Raw genomic sequence first — 21921 nt, 5'->3', positions numbered from 1 at the left:
AAGAGCCTGTGGAATCTCAAAAGAGGACTTCAGGCCATGCGTGCTTGCTTTGAAGCCATCCACAGTATATGCTAGTGTACTCCTTAAAGTTGTAGATCTAGCTGTTTTTAATATTTTAAAGTTAAATTAAGATTTAAATGAAAACCGAATATTTGAGTTTTGGTACTAGGGATGGGCTAGTTGTTGAGTTTTGGTATGAGGGATGGGCTAGTTGTTGGCTGTAGGGCTAGTTTTGTCACGCAGATCTGGCAACCCTGACCTCTAATTTTAAGTTGATGATCTTGACATCCATTTTCAGGACATGCAGGGACACAACCAAAGCGACTGGTCATTCTGTGCTTTACTGTGAAAAACTGAAGCTGTGGTATGTTTGTTTCTGTTACATATGTACACTTCTCTGGTTAGTAGGCCAAGGCAGCACTCGCACTGATAACTTTAGCAGAGACCCTACGTTAAACCCTCTGCAAAACCAATCCCAATAAAGATCTGGACCTCTGCTGAGCAATGCTCACAGAATCCACACACACTGTTGAAACGTTTAGTGAAGTGTTTGGGGATTAGAGAGGGAATGTTTCTTTTCGAACTCCCTGAATGTTGGCTGGGGAGACCAAACATAGTTAGCTGGGTCAGAGGCTCCAGAACCTGAATTTAGAAACAAATAACAAAAGAGATTATAAAAACCCCATTCATCCTTTGAACATTATACCAGAAAGCTGCTGCAGGGAGTTAGCTGTGTGATATTTGTTTTAAAAAGTATAGGTTACTGCAAACAGTTCAGAGGGTTAGCGTGCTTCCATGAGTCTTTATTGATGTATGAGATATTGTGAGTGAAGTCTTGATGGATGGAGGATCTGTCTCTCTGACTGAGCTACGAGAGGCTCTTTGTCGGTATGCGTCAACACCGAATGCTTTCCTGTTGTGTCTTCTTTGACCTTTGACCCCTCTGGGGCTACGAGGACAGCAGGAGTCCGGCAGCCCTGCTGGGCCCATCCACACTGTGCTTCCTGAAGTTGTGCCGACCCTGTCACGACCTTCAGCAACGGAAATTGAGGAGAAAGTTCATCTTTGAGACATGTGCGATGAGTTTCTAAACGTGCGTTTATATAGTGACACATAAGCAATATTGTTGACTGACTGATATTTACTCAAATAAATCCTTACTGACTTCATTAAACACTGTTTAATGTAAACATGTGTTTTCTTTAAAGGTCACTATAGTTTTAAGCAAATATATACACATTTCATATTTTTGAAAATATTAATTTAAAGTTATTTTAAAGAATAAGTAACATTACATCATGAAAATTACATTTCATGCAGTCTGTTATGGTCCCGTGTTGGAAATTAAGCAGTCTGGCAAGTTTTCAGTGTGAAGGTGAATGAATAACAAAGTTATTGGCTTGTAAAAAAGGGAGTCGACTCTGAATCACGCAAACGAGACGTGACCTAGGCAGAGTCTCTACCCGCCGCATATCTACGGTTGCTGGGACTGCTGTGAAAACTTCACTCTCCTCCCCCAAACATGATGTGTGTTCATCATGCCTAGAACCTGTATTCTACATTGTGAAACTAAGTCCGCCTTATTTAAACTACCAAGGGAAGAACGTCTGAGAAAACAATGGTTACAATTCATTTTTCAAACGACACCAAAGGAGTATAATCCCAGGGTTTTACTGTGCGCGCATCATTTCACCAAAGATTGCATCAATAATCTTGCCACGTTCACTGCAGGATATGTTAAACGACTATCCTTGAAAGAGAGGGCAATACCAACTTTATTTGGACCTATTAGCTCCATCAAATCACAACCTGTGATTTGACTATTTGTTTTTGTCTTAACTTCAGAAACATCTGTGTTTGTCTGTGTTTAGCTAATGCATATTACGCTAACATTTATATGTACTGTTATTTCTGGGGTATTACAGTTTGTTTATCTAGTTATAAACTTGGCTTATTTAAGTGTTCAATCTATTATCGTCGATCTATTATCCACTATCGTCTTCGGATGTTTTTTCGTCAGACTCGGGCTCAAATTCGCAAGGTTTTTTCTGCTTCACTCTCTTATCTGATTTGATATTTTGTTTCCGGAATTATTGTGTGTAATGATTTTTTTTTATTTTTTTTATATTGCATTTATTTGATGTTTTAGGTTTGTCATTTGTCATTTAGAGATAGAAGTATACATGTGTGTGTTACTGGCAAACCATTGATCTCTACAAAGATAGTTTCTACAAATTATTTTGTTATTTTATTATACTAAAATGCACCATCAGATGTGTACAGTAGTTGTTTTAATGTGATTTTTAAGTTGACCCAACAAGTTAAGTTCAAATTCAGAGACTGTAGACTTTTTACTGTGTTTGGTGAAATATGGATGATGGCACCAGACATGCAACTTTTTTGGAACGTGCTGTGGTCTGCACTCCACAGTTCAGATACACCAACTCAATCATCAAAACATGAGTTAACTTCATGACTGAAATATCTCCATGACCAAACAAATCCAGCAACAATGTGATTCTCAGAATGCCCCTTCCTCTCTCTCTGTCCCTCTTTTCTTCTCCTGACTCACTTCTTGTCCAAATCAGTCCAAAGAGTTTTGTTTTTGCTGTAATGTACTTCCAGACACTATATCAAACCAAGATTATGCAACATGTAAGCATGGGCCTGTGACGACCATAGGTTTTGTACATACAGTATCATTTAAATTCACAACAATCTACAATGTGTTTATGCCTAATGTCAATGGAGAGCGTTTGAGGCATGATATTTACCACAGACAATAAAGTAAACTTCACTTTCTCAGTCTTAAGAGGGAAACGTGCACAGTAAAGCACCGACAATGAAAGTCTATATATTCATGAGACAACATCGAAATGAATTCCTCAGTGGTTTAATACTGATGATTCACTCTACATGTATTTGAACATCACAGCAAAGATCTGAAGAGATGGATCGCTGTTGAGTTTGTCTGTCCATAGACAATTAACGGTGTGCTCTCAGAAGCCCCTGAGTGCTATCACAGCCATGTTTCATAAACACATGCAGAACCCAGGGTCCAGCAGCTCGATGAATGACTGTTTGCATTGGGTTGTCTTGTCTGTTTGCATGACGCTGCTTAAATCTCTGTGTGGCCATTAAAATGATAGACTGCTGAACAAATGCACTGAAGCTCTGGACTGTGAATTGTGAGTGTGAGCAGGAATGCTCGTATCTGTCTATAATTTGATTTAGATGAGGAAGTTTAGAGAGTTTAAGAAGTCCCATTTTTTCAAATTCAGAATTCCCATTGGTCGACGGTTGCTTGATGTGCGTTGCAGCAAAGAAATGCTCTCGACTTGAAGTCGTGTGACAAAACAATACTCTTGCAAATCTTTGTGTTATTTCTGTCTTGTTTTTCAGCGGGTCACTGTAAGGTCATCACAACCATGCTGATACTTAGTACATCACGAGGTGAAATGATGTACAGTTCAATCCAATATACAAAACTGGGTTGACAGCATGATAGTAGGACAATACTTTGAACAAAATGTAAAATGAAAAGACAAATACATTTAAATAACACTTATTTCCAAAACATTTGCAATAACATGTTTGTTGTTAATGACCTGACAACATTTCATGTTTAATTTATCGTTCTGTACACTGTAGAAAACAAGCGTAAATGAACAGAATTTTTCTGTAAATTTTGTTGCAGATTTTGGCCATGAACTTTTGAAAATATAGTCAAGAAACATACAAATTACAGAAAAAGACCAGAAAATTACAAGAAAAATAGGAAAACATATAATATTACAGGGACAAATTGTTATTATACGGTTTATTATACAGCCAGATTATGTACACCTGGCAAGAATGCAGACTTAACTCTTTCCATCTGCACTGTCTGAGGAGGATCGTGGGCATCACCTGGCAGAACCTGGCCCAGGCAAAAACAACCAGCATGCAAGCACTGTATGGCGTGTATGGCGAGCTCGCCTACGGCACCATACCAACAGGCTGACCAGTGCTCGGGTACAAAGACGTCTGCAAGCGTAACCTGAAAGCCGGAAGCCTGAATCCTGAGGACTTGGAAATGACACACGGCTTGTTCTAATGGGATTGTTGAATTGTGGCGCATCCAGTGTAGACACGGTGTTAGGCTTCAACTGTAGTAACTGCAACAGACTCTGCCGCACTCATATTGAACTGTTCAGCCACAGCAGGCACTGCAATTCCACCAGTGTTCGAATTGTGTCAGATATCTTCGGGGTCCCCTAACTAACCCTAAAAGAAAGAAAACGACAGAGCTGTTAGTACAAGCATCAATCACATGATAGTTTGGATCACAGTAATTTGACTACATTACACACATATGGGTCAATGACAAATAAGAAAATGTCAGGTGGTGCGACCATATATTAATTTAAAATAATATACATTTAATGTATTTAGCACTGAGTATTTTTCCCCTCATATATAAGAAATTTAACATAAAATCATGCCAAAATATTTTATTAAGAGTTTCATTGAGAAAATTAACATTTATTTCTCAGTTTTGTTCTCTGTTTGTATGTTCGGACGGTCGCACCACCTGACATTTTTGGTCTTTCAAACACCAAAACTCAAAAAATCTATTGAATTTCAATAAAATGAAAAGGGTTTCTTATAAAGGACATATTGTAGATCCATTTGATATATGACATGTATTTATTCAAATTCTTTTTAGGAAAATAATGAATTTGGACACAAAAAATACATGTCACGTCATTGACCCATAAATGTCCTTAAAATGTTGGTAATCCATTAAAAGAGATCCACATGAGGGAGTGATTGAAAGATAAAGGCCATTTTTTTATTTGTTTGCAGTGACCATGCTGTCGATCTTGTAGTTCATTTTTTTATTTTACATTGTACATTTTTTTAATCACAAAAACTAAATTCTTAAGTGTAACACAGTTCAAAGTAGGGAAGGAAGGAGGCAGGAACCGGCGAACATTCAATAAAGTTTAATCAAAATAAACAAACAATAACACGGAAGTAAAAGACCGGCAGCCACCTCACGGTCGACTAAAGGCCACAATAACATAAATACAAACTTAAAACATATGTCCGGGCCCGGTCCTCTCTTGTCCGTAGTCCTGTCACTCGTCCTATTATGCTTCCGATTTACTCCATGAGATATGCGGGACTGGTGTGCGCACGGCTGATTCCCAGTATCACTCACGCCACCAGCATGAATTTTTCAGATAAAAAATACATTTTAATTTGCGGCTTATGAAATCTGGACAAGTAACAAACAATAATGGGTTTTATTTAGCATAATAATATGACAAAAAAATTATTTGGGGTTTTTAGTAGTCTGGTTTTAATGACCAAGGGACCCCCCCAAGTTCATTATTTTAGACCTTTTGAGGGGTGCCTAAGGCTTATGAGGGGCCCGGGACGGCCCCAGGTCCCCCACAATTCGAACCCTGAGTTCCACAACAGACTGACCCGTGAGCAGAAACTCCCTTGTCTCTTGAGACAAAAGGATGCCAATATATACAACTGCTGGAAAATGTCTGTTTTTATTGTATATTTATGTAAAATTTCTGAAAAAAGCTTACAAATTTTCAAGAAAATGGGGAAGTATTTAATTTTGCAGGAATATTTTTTTACGGTTTATTTCTGGTGCCCTAGCTTTAACAATGGTTAAATACTATACATTGAATATATTTAACTAAAGTGAAGTCACTAGAAAATATTGGTAACCAAAAACTGTTGGTCCTCCTTGACTTCTACTGTATCAATATGAAATCAATAGGGAACCCACTGTAATCTTTTACCAACATTTTTCAAAATATCTTCTCTGAACACTGCAGAAGAAAGAAAGTCATAAAGGGTTGGAAATATTAAGAGTGCATGTAAATAATGACAGAGTTTTCATTTTGAAGGTGAATTTTTCCTTTCACAATCACATCGTTATCTAGGAAACACCAAAAAGAATAAACTTTTCCATAACAAAAAACATTATATACTTGTAGGACGTAGTTATATACTGGGACTCAGCAATAGTTTTTTAAACTGCACTTATTCATGATATTGCTACACCCTTATTATGACAGCTAAAGTAATGTCTGTGAGTTTAATCTTTTTTTACTATTTAAAAACAAAGTTAACATTGAGTTACTTAAATTTTAGGCACACTATGGTCAGTTTTGCTGCTTTATACTAAACTAAAAGTAATTCTTAAGGCCAGATAAAGAAATGCTTTGCCATACATTTATATATACAAAGTCAAAAAGTAGAGAGAAACGCAACAGTTATTAATCCTTATAAACCACATACATAGAAACAGAAGCATGAGTTAGATGTGGGTCAGGCTTCCGTGTATTTACTCGCAGTATCCAAGCAGTACACCCTCACTGCCCGCTGACCACAGAAATGCGAAAGTAAGCGATTGACACAGCATTCCTCAAACAAACACTTGTACCAGTCCGAATACCACAGCATACGTTGAAACCCAGACACTTCATGGGTCAGTCTACCATGGAGAAACGTAGTTTGTGTTTCTAGGGATTTACCAAACAAAATGTTATGTTGCTGTTTGCTCCACACCTTTATATTATTAATAATGACCACAAAAACACATGTGTGCAAGGATATTTTTCTCAGGTTTCCGAGCAAATTTTTTACCTTAGCAACCATAGTTTCCACTTTAAATACAACAGTAACTGCTGTACACATATTGCTACAGTAAAACTAGACAATGTTTTACTCAAAATAAGAATAAAAATCACTGATAGTGTAATGAAACTTTATTATTTGGCTATATTGTGTACTGACCATATATCTGTGACCTGTTATGATAAATGATTTACTGATTCAACACACAATAGGATCATAACTCAACCTCGGTCTAAGCTGACGTGCTCTTTTGCTTTAACTGGCCACAGGAGTCCACATGCTGGAATCCAGACAAATATTTAAAACGCAAACGCACGCAAAACACATTTACAGATTATCTGAGTATGTTCTGTATAAGTTTGACCGGAACAAAAACAGGGCCTCTGGTTTTATTTAAGATTTTATTAAGAAAGTAAAAAAACATTGCTGGATCTCCAGCAGTTACGAATTTATGAATCACTTGCAAAATATGAGAGGGGATGTTATACAGCACTGTGGATATATTCTCATCAGTGGAATCACTACTGATGCTTCTCACATGTAAATAATATTCTTGGACATTTATTTGAGGATGTGCTGGAGGGACTATCCAAATAAAACGCTTCCACATCTTTCTTTTATGAGTGCACACACACCGTAAGAGCTCATGTAATCAGACTTTCCTCAGCAGGTCAACTCAAAATGCTGATTATCGCTTTCTGATGTGGTCATCAAATAGATCCTTCATGTCACGTTAGATAAAAAACTAAAATTAAACACATCTGAAAAGTTAATCAGATGTGCGACTCGTGTTCAAGCCAAACACACCCTATCACTCATAAATGCACAAGACCTTTTCCCAATACTCCCCTTTTGAATCGCACTGACAGGATTTTTCGGTTTTATTTCCAGGCATTTGGAGTGTGTGTCCTTGACAAGATGTCAGCTTTTTTCCACTTATCCTTCTCAAAGGGGATGCAGGAGGAATCCCGTCTCATCTTTACAGCGCTTCTCAGTAAACCTAAAAAGAAAATCCCTTTGTGTTCATACAGCAGTAACAAATATCATATTTATAACACACACATATCATAACAACCCAGTGAAAGTGAACATGATATTAAAGTCGATTACTATGATTGAAAAGACTGAAAAGTTGACAACAAACTTTGTTTTTTTATTATTTACTTTAGTTTATTATATACTTTAGTACTAAAGTATATTCTATTAATGTATTTCCCTTTCTGTCGGTCTCTCGACGTGGTGTCGAGAACGACAGATGGGGTTCGCCCTTGATAACCAACCAACTCTGACTACTATAGAAAAGGCCAATGAAATTTGGCGAATGAAATTTGCATGCCGGGCTCCGCCCCCGGATATCCGGTATAAAAGGAAGCCGGCGTGCAGCATTCACTTACCTTTTGTTCTTCAGAGCCTTCGCTCATGACTACGAACAGAATGAATTCAATGAATTCTTCTTCTTCTACATTGCCGGATCTACAACGTGTTGCAGCGGATCGTCCCTACCTGCAGCGACCTTCCCCTGGGCGTCTCTGTGTAAAACTTGGAACGCTCCACTCACGGACCGTTCCAGTGAAACCAGCTCCTGCTCCCTTAGTTCCCTCGTTGGTGGGGCAGCCAAAGGCTACGTCGAGATCCCCCGGGTGGAACGGGCGCCTGCGGTGCACCTGTGCCGCGGGCGGGCGACCTCCTTGGAGGAATCGGCCACGCCTAGCGTCCAAAGTGTGTAGGACTTCGGCATCACTGGTGTCGAAGCCTTACACTGCCTCGGGCCAGGCTGCCTCCTCTCTCTACGCCATGGCCATCCTGTAGGTCTGCCAGGCCAGGGCGTGGAGAGAGCTCCACGAGGGTAAGGCCGACCTGGGTATAATGCAGGATCTCCGTGCCACCACTGACAGCGCTCTACGGCCGACTAAGGTGGCAGCGCCGGTCCTGGTCCAGGAGAGACACCCCCGGCTATACCTTGTGCAGAAGAGTGACAATAGGGAAGTCCGCTTTCTTGATACACTCATCTTGCAGGGTGGGTTGTTGGTAACACCGTCAAAGACTGCGCTCAGCAGTTTTTGACGGTGAAGCAGACAGTCGCAATTAGGCATTTTTTTTCACGCCGTGACTCGGCCGCCTACAGGCCTCCGAGATCTCACGTGACGTCTGCTTCCCTGCAACCCAGGACCCCTTCGACATCGGCTCCGGTTCCTGTGCCCCCACAGGCGGCACCCCGGAAGGAGAGGTCGAGGGGGAAACCTCCACCCCGTCAACAACGGGGTGGAGAAGGGGCACTGACGGGAAGACCCAAGGGAGAAAAACATCGGGCCCGAACCTTCACAGCCACGGCTCTGATCGGTCGGTACGGGACGACTCCTGCCTCGTCACCAAAGCCGGGCCCTTTTCAGGGCTTGGCGCCCACTTACTCGCAGAGTTTTCTGTTCTCCCTGGGTGACTTGCAGCCTATCGAACACTCCACTGGACTGTGCACGGCGATCCGACCTCACACCCTGGTGAGGTGTGAGATCGTACACATATAACGGCTGTCACAACTCTCAAACCGACAGTGCGTGCCATCGTCCCGCCAGGCAGGTAAAAAGGTGGAGCCAACCTTCCCTCCGGGGACCCACGCGACATGGTTAGCTCCGCCAGCCGAGGAACCCCCGTGGGAATGATGAAGCAGACCGTTCCCTTGGTCACCCTGTCACAGTCCCTGGGAGCTCGAGAGCTGCCCACACTGTCTCGCTGGCTAATGAGGGCGGTCCGTCTTGGTTACTCGATCCAGTTTGCCAGAGACTCTCCCAAGTTTTGGGGCATCATCTCTCCCTCTGTCAGAGGCAGAGACGCCTCCGTACTTCGGGTAGAAGTCACCACCCTTCTGGCAAAACAGGCATCGAGTTTGTCCCTCAACACCAAGGTGTTCAGTGGGTCACGACCCGCACTTCACCGTTCCCAAGAAAGACGGCGGGTTGCCCCAAAAGGTCTGGGTACCCTGAACAGAGCACCTTCACAAGCTGCCGTTCAGGGTGCTCACACAGAGGGCGTCCTGACATCTATCAGGTGTCAGGATTTGTTCGTGGCAATCGACCTGAAGGACGCTTACTTTCATGTCTCAATCCTCCTCGACACCGGCCGTTTCCACGGTTTGCGTGCGAGAAGCGGGCATATCAGTACAGAGTCCTCCCTTTCGGTCTGTCCCTGTCTCCACGGTCTTCACGAAGATCGTGGAAACCGCCCTTTCTCCCTGAGGGGAGGAAGACGAGCGGGTACTAAACTATCTCAGCGACTGGCCTATCTTGGCACACTCGTGAGATCTGTTATGTTCACAAAGGGACCTGGTGCCCCGGCACCTAGATCGATTGGGACTCCAGGTCAACCAATAGAGGGGCAAGCTCTCCCCAGTGCAGAGCATCCTCTTTCTCGGTATGGAACTCAACTCTGTCACCATGTCGGCGCACCTGTCCGCAGTATGCCCCCAACCAGTGTTGAACTGTCTGAAATGAACATTTTAGGCAGACAGTGGTCCCCCTGAAATAATTCAGAGGCTCCTGGGACACATAGCGTCCTCGCGGGTTAATGCACATGAGACCACTCCAACACTGGTTTCAGAGTCGAGTTCCGAGGAGAGCGTGGCACACCGGCAGCAGGCGCATGGTGATGACGCCCTGCTTCCGACGCACCATAACCCCTAGTCTTCCATGACTTTTTCGACGGACTCAGGTCCCTCTGAGCAGGTTATGAGACAGGTCGTGGTGACGACTGACGGCTCCCTGCAGGGGTGCGGTGCAGTGTTGGACGAACCCCCGCCTGCGCTGGCATATCAATTGCCAAGAGTTGTGGGCTGTGCTATGTGCACTGAGCAGGCTACGGCCTCTCGTGCGAGACAAGCACGTGCTGGTCCGTGGACAGCACTACAGCTGTAGCGTACACAGATCGTCAGGGTGGCCCGGCACGGATATCCTGGCGCACAGCTGACCGCGGGATGGCCGGAAGCACACCTTCACACAGACGCTGTGCAAGGTCAGGGAGCAGGAGCAGCATAGTTATTGGTTACACCACACCGGTCTAACCGCACTTGGCTTCAGAGCTGATGCTCTGGACAGCGACTCCCCCTGAACCATTCCCCTGACAGAGGACCTGCTCTATCAGGGGAGGGACACGTTCTGGCATCCCAGATCAGACCTCTGGAACACCCATGTCTGGTCTCTAGACGGGACGAGAAGATCCTGAGATGGCCACTCCCCCTCTATGGCAGAGACCATCACCCAGGCTAGGGCCCCATCTACTAGGCGGTTACAAGCCTCTAGACGGCGCCTCTTCTCGTCCTGGTGTCTCTCTCAATGAGAAAGATCCACTGAGGTGCTCGATCAGGATTGTGTTTTCCTTCTTACGAGACTGGAGACTGACATCTCCCCTCCACACTGAATGTGTATGTAGTCGCTATTGCCACTCATCACGACTCAGTCGGTGGAAAGTTTCTAGGGCAACACGACCTGGTCACAAGGTTCCTAAGGGGCGCAAGAGGGCGGAATCTGCCTCATCTCCGCTCCATAACCTAAGTGGTCCTGGGGAGCCTGAGTGCCCCCCAAGAGCCCCTTGGAGGTTCCGATCTTCCTCACAGAGTAACACGGCTCTCCTGACGGCGCTCACTTCCTTCAAGAGGGTAGGGGACCACCGAGCATCCTCCGTGTACCCGGATTGCCTTAAATTCAGCCCTGTAAACTCTCATGTTATCTTGAGACCCATGCCCGGATGCGTGCCCAAGAATTTCCCACCACTCCCTCCGGGGCCAAGTGGTGAACTTGCAGGCGCTCCCCATAGGGGAGGAAGACCCAACCCGATCAGTGTTGTGTCCAGTACGTGCTGGACCGCACGCAGAGCTCTGAAGCTCTGACCAGCTCCGTGTCTGTTGGAGGACAGCAGAAGGGGAAGGCTGTCTCCAAACAGAGGCTGGCGCACTGGGTCGTTGGACGCCGTTACGACGGCATTCCGATCTCAGAATCTCCCATGCCCATTGGCAGTGAGGGCTCACTCCACACGGAGTTTAGCCACCTCCTGGGCACTGGCAGAAGCGCCTCTCTAGCAGACATCTGTAGAGCTGCGGGTTGGGCTACGCCCAAACACCTTCGCAAGGGTTAACAACCTTCGCGTAAACCCGGTGTCAGCCCACGTCCTACGTGGCGACATGTAGGACTGGCATCCGGGGGGGCGTATGCCTGCGAAAGCACCTTTCCACCCTCTAACAGGTTGGGTCAGTGTGCTATCTACCTTTTCTTCTTCTTCCCAAACACATGGCTAAGAAACTGGTACCTCACCAACTGGTACCTCACCAACCAGTTTCTCACCAAAGAAACTGGTACCTCACGCAGAGCAGCCTTCCCCCTTAGGCCGGGATACCATGTGAGCTATCACAGATAGCTCTAACCGGACCTAGTGCTACCGGACGTCTGTAACACCCCCTCCGTGGGCTGTTCCGTCTGATGTATCCTCATGAGAATGGTTCCCACTCCTGGTAACCCATGAGCTTCCCCAGGTGGACCTCCACCTCGCGGTTAACTACCCAGTCCGCACGTTCCATGCGTTCTCCTCCAAGGACGAGACCATACCTATATCCACCATATTCCTCCCCACGGGTAGGAGGTGGCCTCTGCAGCGCTTCTCTGATTAAGAGTTGCTCTCACCCGGTGTAAACCCGAGCCGGCCTCTCGCCAGTAGAGAGCTAAGGCCTCCTCCGTGAAAGGTTACCGGTCAGGGCTGTACGCATCTTTCTCCAAGAAAGCTCTGGAACCCCCCGACCACCACACTGGAAGGTTACAGTTTCGCGAAAGCATCGAGCTGACACACCCAGGCTTGTTACCATCGCTTCGCTAGAGATTGTGACGCGATACAGCGTTGTGGCGTTTTCCATAGGCAACCCCATCTGTCGTTCTCGACACAACGTCGAGAGACCGACAGAAAGGGAACGTCTTGGTTACGTATGTAACCTCAGTTCCCTGATGGAGGGAACGAGACGTTGTGTCCCTTATGCCACAAACACGTATCGTATTCTGCTGCAGTCGTGAGAGGCTCTCAGGCTCTTCAGAACAAAAGGTAAGTGAATGCTGGATATCCGGGGGCGAAGCCCGGCGTGCAAATTTCATTCGCCAAATTTCATTTGCCTTTTCTATAGTAGTCAGAGTTGATTGGTTCTCAAGGGCGAACCCCATCTGTCGTTCTCGACACAACGTCTCGTTTCCTCCATCAGGGAACTGAGGTTACATACGTAACCAAGACAATTTAGCTGCACTTCAACAATGCAACAATATGAAAAGCATTTTTTAAATACATTTTATAAATGTAATTTATATAAATAAATGTATATAAATAAACTAGACTGAATAGTAATTCGTGGAGGGCAGGGTGTGTGTGTGTGTGTGTGTGTGTATGCCTGTTTTTAGTCAGTGCTTGCTTTTATTCGTTTTAGATACAATCTTAGTATTTCAGAGGACTACAGTAAATCTGTTTTTTCTGTTCAAGTTTACATGGCTGTAAACATGTGTAATGCTATTAGACTTCAGTTTTATTTCGATTAAATGTAAATGCCTGATTTTAATACTCAATATTTTCCAGATTTAAATATTACATATTCTGGTTTCAAAAAACGAGTATTATGAGAATTACAAATATGAAAATAAGTGGTCTAAAATAAACAAGTTAGAATAAACATAACATGATACAAAGTTTAGGGTTACTTACTTATTCTTTACTAAAGGGATAGTTTTGCCCAAAAGTCAAACTTTACTTACCCTCAGCTGTTCAAACCACTTATTTAACATACATTGAAGTATAACACATATGTATGCAAAATGAATCAAACTATATTTAAGCATCTCCAGTGTTGTTACCCTTTGCCTGTAATCTGCAAAAAAAAATTGCCCTTTTATAATAAGCGGTCATTTTAAGTCAAACTATTGCATTTTAAAGAAACTATTATCATTATTGAAAGATTTGAAGATTTTTGTCTTTCAAAGAAATCATTGAAACACATCTTCAGATGTACAGATTTTTAAGAATATGAGAAACATTCCAGTCAAGCGACCATAAACCCTAAAGTTTACATTTTGTTACACTGTATCCGGTTAAACCTATTGACAATTATTGACTTATTTGTGTGTGCAGTAAAGCTTAACACACATATACTGTACATACTGACTCTATGTATAGAAACGTGATGTAATATTGTAACATTTATGCTGCAGCGTCTTCACTTGACCGACGTGACCCTTCCTGGGTCAGCAGCTATCAATCACTGCTCACCCCAAGCAATGAGCCACTGTGCCCCGTCAGCGCATGTAATTTCACCCCTCTGGGTACTGAATGCAGGGGACACTGTAATTGAGCCCCTTACAGGGTCTTACAGAGCTTCTAATCCTTCTATTCCAATCCCTGTCTTTCCCCTCCTCGAGTCCCCAGCTGTGCCACATCCATCTATGTCTGTTGCTATACCCACTTACTTGTTAACAGCAGTCTACATCCACAGACGTCATTTCATCTTCTCTTATTTTATTTTATCTTTAAATCCAAGTCCTCTGGGTTACCCCATTGTTTTATTTTATTACAGTATTCAATGCATAACGGTTATTGTGACTCTTTTATGAACACTTGGGTAGTGTTATAAATATGAGATTTATAATTATGCCATTTTCACCATTAGAACCTTCAATAGCTGTGCCCTTGTGTCCCGCATCTATGGACCAGTAGTTCTTTGTGAAATATGTAGAGTTGACCTCAACAGTTTTTATCCTTGAAAAGGCAAAGAGGAGGATCAATCACACACTCTATATTTATGTATGATTCATTTTGTCTGTATGTTTGCTTGTGTTCATATTAGCGTGCACATGAATATTATGAGGGCCGTCTGCGCATCTCGGTCTCTGCATTCTCTGGCGCCTTCTGATATGGCAACGGAGCCCTTGCAGCAGGGAGCCTTCATCACATGCACTCAGACAGAAAGAGAGAGAGCAACGAGCCTGTCAGTGTAAACTGAGCTCAGCTCTGGCACCAGAGCCCAGGCTGGAGATGATCTCTCTATGCTTAACATGGCTTAATGGTGGGCATGATGAAACTGTTGGAGGTGGGTGGAGAAGGGTAATGATAGGTGCTGTCTTAGTGTCATCTGTAGTGCAGGCTGTAGCCAGATGTTGAAGGAACAGATTGTGGGATCAGATTCAAGTGATGTACAAACCTCTGGAATTCGGAACTGATGCGACCTGATCTCCTATTTATTTTGGAAAAATTGTCTACTAATATTATATATCATGGTAAAACGTGATTGGACTGTTTTTTTATTTTACTGGCAGGGGAGTTTTTACTAGCTTACTTCAGTTGTGTCAGTGAATCATGTCACATAGTCCGTATGAAGCAGCCTAACTGCAAAACATGCTTTTTCTCTTTTCCGTGAATCACTGAGAAATGTTAAGTTCAAGTTTATCTATTGAGGCACTTTCCAATTTATCATACACAATAAATAATGTAAAATGTTTGAAGTTCATCTAAAATCCCTAAAAACTGGTGAATCAAAACCATTTAGAATTTTAAACACCTAATCATCATTTCAAATCACATGTTCACTCGAAAGTGAAAACTTATGTAGTTAAAATACTGCAATGGTGTTAACTGTTCTGCTTTTTACATAAATCTTAAAGGAGAAATGTGGAAGATAACATATTAACAGAAACGCTTTCTGTAGAGTAGATTGTCCGTGTAGGGCTACTGTAGAAACAACGTGGTGAATTCCATGTAAGAGGCCCTGTGGTGTATAGAAATAGCTCATTCTAAAGAGAAAAAAACATAAAGCTTCATTATGTAAGGTCTTTATACACATCTGAAGACATAGTTATGTATGTTATGTTGCATTTCTGTCAATATCCTCCAACAAATTTGACACTGTACCTTTAAGACCATGTTCAACAATAGACTTACATGTTTGTGTCAGGCATTTGTTCAGTATGTGATATGTGGAAGAATCACAGAATTCATAATTATTGGTTCAGTATGTAAAAAAAAAAATTTTACATTATAAATAGGAGTATTTTCCAGTTCTATGAGTCTGTCATTTTTTAAGATAAATTTCGTTGCTGAGGCGCCTGGTTGCTGAAACCAGTTGTCACTAAAGTGGCCGCGCACCTAATTTGCAGAATTTTAAGGCTTATTGTAAGTTAGAAAGGGTGAATAATAAAACATTCACCCTCCTTACAGTTGTCACAAAGGGTATAATTAGCTATATTGACCAAAATAATTTTTCGTACCAGGCTGTAAACATGTTCTTTCTGCTGTAAATTTGATTATTTTAACATGGGGCTCAATGAGATTCTGCTCTCTTTTGGAGCCAGTCGATGAATGCAGTTTTATCTTTTTTCATTAATCATTACTAATGCTTTCCTGTAGCACTGTGGTAAGAGCGTTAACAACGCAAGGTTGTGGGTTCGTTCCCAGGGGATTGCACATACTTGAAAACAAATGTATAAGATAATGCAATGTAAGTCGCTTTGGATAAAAGTGTCATAATAAATGTACTTCATGCTTTTCATTGGGTTTTGCAAATTAGTTATCTAATAAAGTGCAGTAGTAGTTTGTAAACGGGTGTAGTGTCTGGGTATGCAGGTGTATATGGGCCCAGGGTTTTAGCCCGCAGTCAAGGACATCGTACGAAGGTGGAGATTTAAAGCAATCACCGGTGGAGAGAGGGAATGTGATAACGAACAGGCAAAGCCGGGAATGTTAAGCGATAACAAACGGACAGAGGGCAACAACACCCCCTAGAATGGGTTAAAAAAACAGTTTCCACATCATTAAGTTTAATTTGTAGAGGAAACAGAGAAATGATAATGAGAAATGACTTTTCAAGAACACATGCATTTTAATAATGGGTTTTGAAACGACATGTTGACCAAGATGTTGCCTTTGTGGCTTCAATCAACACATCTTCAAGTCTAATTTCTGCAGGTATGAGAGTGCATAATTGAACTTAGTGTGAAGGAATTCAACCGGTGTCAAACACACACATAGAAGATGCTTTCTGCATGGCCACAGTGAATGACTCCCCTTATCAACAAACAGATCCCAAGAGAAATCATTAACTCACTCTTCTAACCTGCATGACGACCAACAGGTGCGCTTACTCCGTTTCATACCGACTCAATACCTTCACCTCAGACATCTGTACAACAATACTCCTTTTCCTCCCGTCTTGTCCCCCCCCTTGCTCATTCATTCTCTGCTGCTGTCTGGGTGCTGAGAGGCCCCATTGTGAGCTGTTGCTCCCCAGGCACCCATTCTGCTGCTGTAGGCTGTCGATCCTTGCAGTCATCCCCCCACGATCAAGTTCCCTGGGCTTCGGGACACAGACCCCCGGGTCCCCTGAGTATCCTGCCGTGGCAGTCACAGCCCAGTAATCCTGCCATCTAAAGTGGCAACATGGAGGTCTGTCAGTGGCCGAGCCAGATGGCTGTGTGCAGTTGAAATGTCCAAGCTCCTTTGTTTACCAAAGGGAGTTATAGAGTTTCAGTGAGGCAGATGTTCGACAATGACCTGAACTTTTCCTGGAGATACCACACCATAAAATTGTACTCCTTATTAGGTCTCACCCAGAAATTTAAAGAAAAAATGGATTAAGAAAATTAAGTCATGAAGACTTGTTCTGCATGGTGCCATTTTCTTGATAATCCAGCAGATAATGTACACTGTAATTTTACAGAATTTAAAGTGTATTGCACAAAACTATATTTTAACAGAATTGTACTGTTTTTTACAGATTATTCACATACGTTTGAGATACTGTAAAAAGTGTCAAATTACAAAAAAAGAGAGCAAATGTAAATGAAATAAATGTAATTTTATGGGGATAAATATTTTAAAGCCTTTCTGCCACCCTAGCTGCCAAAAAAGGACAGTGTAATGTTTGTGGACATTATATTTTTTTCAGCTAATAAATTTTAGTTTCCGTTTTAATAAATGATAATTCTGAATTCTTTAATTATTTTACTTTTTTTAAAACACTGTATGTTACTGTTTTTTGACTGTAACGTAAACCAGTTTTAAAAAGTTTACCATGCCAAAGAAAGAAGGATCTAAATTGCTTTTATGCTTTATTTATAAGAAATAGTTTTGCTTACAACAGACTTAAAACTGAGCTGGAATAGCAAAGGATGTCCAATGTGGTAAATAACAGTTGAATATATACTGCAAATGTATATAGATGTTGATTTGCTGTTGCGTATATACGATTGAATGGCATGGTTTTCAGTTTTAGTATAATGCATGCTACTTACCCATTAAGCTGAGCCTCATGGTGAAGAAAGGGAAAAAGGAAAAACATTCAAGATCTTCTGAGATTGTGGCCCCTTCCCAGAATATGACTGTAAAACCACAAGGACTGGCAGGAAGATGCCCGATTAACTGTAGAGCAGAAGGGAGCATCATCCAATTTTCTGCCTCACTGCCAGACTGAAGCATAACCGTGTGTTGATACAATGACCTGAGCTAACCTCTTTATTAGACAGTCCTGATTAAAAACATCTGAATGCAGCCTTAAAGACACACCTATGGATGAGTTTGAAACGCTCTGCCTTAGTTGGGCACATGGTAATACATGCATTTCTGTCAAGGGTTTTTTATTAACTGCTGTAGAAAATAAATAGCATTTATAGAAATAAGAAATACTACAGGAACAATAAAAACTGATGGTGTTTGTAAGTCATAGGTTGGTAGGTAAGTAGGTGTTCTGTCTCATTAAACCACCATGAGGTGAGGTCACCGTATATAAACTGCTGCCATATATATGGCCTAACAGCATAAAAATATCATAATACTCAGTTTTGCAGGTCTATAAATCTCATGTTGACATATGACTCATTTCACCTCTAAATCACCCCTACAAAAAGCAAGTTACTCACCAAGGCTTGTTTTGGAGAAAATAGCCTACTGTATATAACACTGTTTATGTGAATTTTCAATAATCACTATTGTGTAAAATATTAACAGCCATTAACAAAACTTCTTGCTTCTATTCGTGGAGCATTTCCTTATTCAAGTCTCATGGATAAAGGTCTGCAGAATCTTTCTGGTTCTGGTTAACGTTGAGGGTTGCTTGCTTCTTGCAGACCGTCTCTGTGGCTTTGATCAGAGCACCTGCCGAGTTCCCTGTTTAGAGAAAACATACGTTTGGTCAGAGATACGGAGATAAGTGTCTGCCATTAGCGCCTCAAGGATAACATTTAACTGATAAGAAACAGTCTAAACTTTGAGTTGGAAACACACACACACTGTTTCAGTTGTCACCAAGCTAATGCATAAAGATAGGATTTGTTTGCAGGCTGGCAACACCGAGAATAGTTTTTGCTAAATATTCTCTCTATCTCTCTTTGTTCTCTACTTCTGTGTTAGTGCTGACAGCAGTAATAAAAAACTAAATCTAAACAGAACAAATGGACACTAAAATTTGACCTCAAGTCACTGTGGTTTCAGCAACCATGAATCATAAAATTTTAGCCTTTCATATTTGTTTTGGCCCTGACTGGAAAAAAGAAATCTGCATGCATGACTGTTTTCTAAAAGCTTGAGTGAAAGTTCATGTTGAGAAAACCCAGACACGCTCTCTGGATATTCACAAGAGACAGTTCAGATATTGCTGTCCAGCATATTTCATTATGAACACAGACTCGACTTCACATGTTTGCTTTTCAAAAAATAAAACTAGACATGGTGTTCCTACCGTTTTCTACATTTTGCTTTTCTGGGCTAAAATGGTTAAAGCTTGAAGGATCTATCTCTTCCTTTAATTTGGGATGGCTCACTACAGATGCATGTATCAACGAGAACCCTAAATTAATTTACTGTTTGAAGTCTTATTTATCTAAAATATGTTTTTCTTAAAGTTGAATGGAAAGTGAAGTTTAAAACGTTTTATTAGTTTAGAGATTCTGATTGATGCTTGATTGACACATTCCTCTCTCATCCCCTTTGAATTCAATCAATAGGACCCCCCTAAAAATGCAGTCAATTACAAAAATGTCAGTCAAAGGAAAAGCTCTTACCTACATTTACTTCACACGAATTGATATGCAAAAGTAAATGTAAAATGTTGCCCGAATGAATACACAGAGTGTTTTGTCTGAGGTAAATCCCTCAAGAAAACGCACTTTTCTTTTGGCAGATTGATGCGTATCGGCTTCCCCGAGGTGAGCTGCGTCTCCATCCCCCCAAGATGACCGCCCCCGGGTTACAAATGCTAATGACCTTAAATATTAAAACAACAATGATGAAGAATAGTGAAACTGCATTTCCTATCACTTCTCTTCTCACTTCTTGTCTCTTCTGAATGCAGCTCGACTAGACTGTAAAATATTCCTCTGGGTTAAACCAAAACAGCATTTTAACTGAGAAACAATTAAAGCAAAAATAACTTTACAGTTATCTAAAATGTGTTTGTTTGCCTTTTACCTGCCCAATTTTATGTATATACAAGATGTAAAGATGTAAGTTTAGGCCTAAATATACAATATATGTACAATATACAACATATGCACGTGCATTATCTCAATTGGCATGCTAAACTTTGATATTTTATTTGCTCCGTTCTAAACTTGCAGCAAACTACTGATCTGTATTTAGGCTATATTATTTTGTAATGCTGTTGTTTTTTGTCGTTATCTTGTTTGTTGTTGTCAAAATATTAATACAAATTAACAATTATTGCAATTCCTTGTGATTAAGCCTTGTTTAAAAACGTTGGGTTTTAGTGGGGGTGATAATGACATGACCACCTCCTTATGTTAATGAGACATTATCATGCAGGTTGATAACATTGTGCTTCTCTCTGCTTGAGTCCAAATGTCATGCATACCATTCATTAGCAAAACTAACATTGTGTGAAGAGAATTATTCAACTGTTACAGTCAGACTGGACTAACAGCGTCTGCATGTAGAACACTTGATTTTTATGTTACATGCATTTAAAAATCGAATTATTGAAATTTAAAGAGTTTGGTTCCAAAATGAGATAACTATAAAACACAATAAAACATGATAAAATAATAAAAATTTAAACTTAAAAATAAGTTTTTTTTTTAATTACTATTGTAATTAAATAAAAATGTTGTTGTTATTTTGTGTTATTATAACTTGAATTAGCGTCCAGGAGGTGGAGCTAAATTTCTCTCTCCTCTGTGTTGACAGTATTCTTTCTTGCAAAGCGACACTATTTTCAGGATTCTATTTTTATCAAGTTAAATATCGTGAAGAACAATAGTATGCTCTAATATACTATGTAAACGTTCTTATACATTGACCCTCAACTTGAACATAATACAAAACTAATTTAACCCAAAATCACACCAATAGCAAACGCCATAATTTTCCTTTATGTTTTGTCTATTAGATTTAGACTATACACCACCTTATTATATTAGCTTAATGGGTTCTATAAATAAGAGTGAAGGCATGGTCATAAATTCAAACCCACCCTTGACTGCCTTGAAGCAGTGTCCCATGCTGCTCTGCTGTTATTGCTCCAGTTTCCATGTTGATTGTATTTGTTAATTAGTTGCTAACAGCATGGTAATGCCTCCTTGATGGATTCCCCTGTGTTTCTCCTGACATTGGGATTTATATTATTCCTTGCAACCCTGCATGCTCAGTTCGATTGTATAATAATTGTCATTATAATGCATTATAAACCTGACCTTACTTTGTGGTCAACTTAAAGTAAAAGATGATGTGGCTTGCTCTAGCAGTTATTTACAAACACTGATTGAATAAATCATTGATTTTAGTAGTAGCCTAAGTAAAACCCAGCCCTTATCTCGCACGAGTTTAACAAAGATTGCGTAACCAAGTGGCGTTTCTATTATTTCTCAACCCCGTTGCCCGTGTCTGTTTTTCATTTAAACTTTTTTCTTTTGCGACCCTCGAGACGTAATTACACACATTTTTCTTTCCTAAAGGCAGTGGGACTTTAGTCCAAAAAGACTATCAATTTAGCACTGAGCTATAAGAGAATTAAATGCTTGCTGAAAACATTACGAATACAGTCATGTGGTTTTGGTGGTTGCATGGACCTTCATTTTAAACGTATTATTCAAAGTGATGACCATGAAACTAGCCAAGCTTTGGAATCTAACCAATGTTTTTAAATCACTCAGAATTTAGCAGGTAATGTTGCACAAACAGTACACATATAGTATGAACTGCATTCATAATTTTATACATTCATATTGCTGTATCAATCTAAACATTGAAAGCTAAAAGACCTGA

The sequence above is a fragment of the Triplophysa dalaica genome, chromosome 11, assembly GCF_015846415.1.
Source record: "Triplophysa dalaica isolate WHDGS20190420 chromosome 11, ASM1584641v1, whole genome shotgun sequence".
Lineage (NCBI taxonomy): Eukaryota > Metazoa > Chordata > Actinopteri > Cypriniformes > Nemacheilidae > Triplophysa > Triplophysa dalaica.
Note: the sequence above shows the minus strand (reverse complement) of the source record.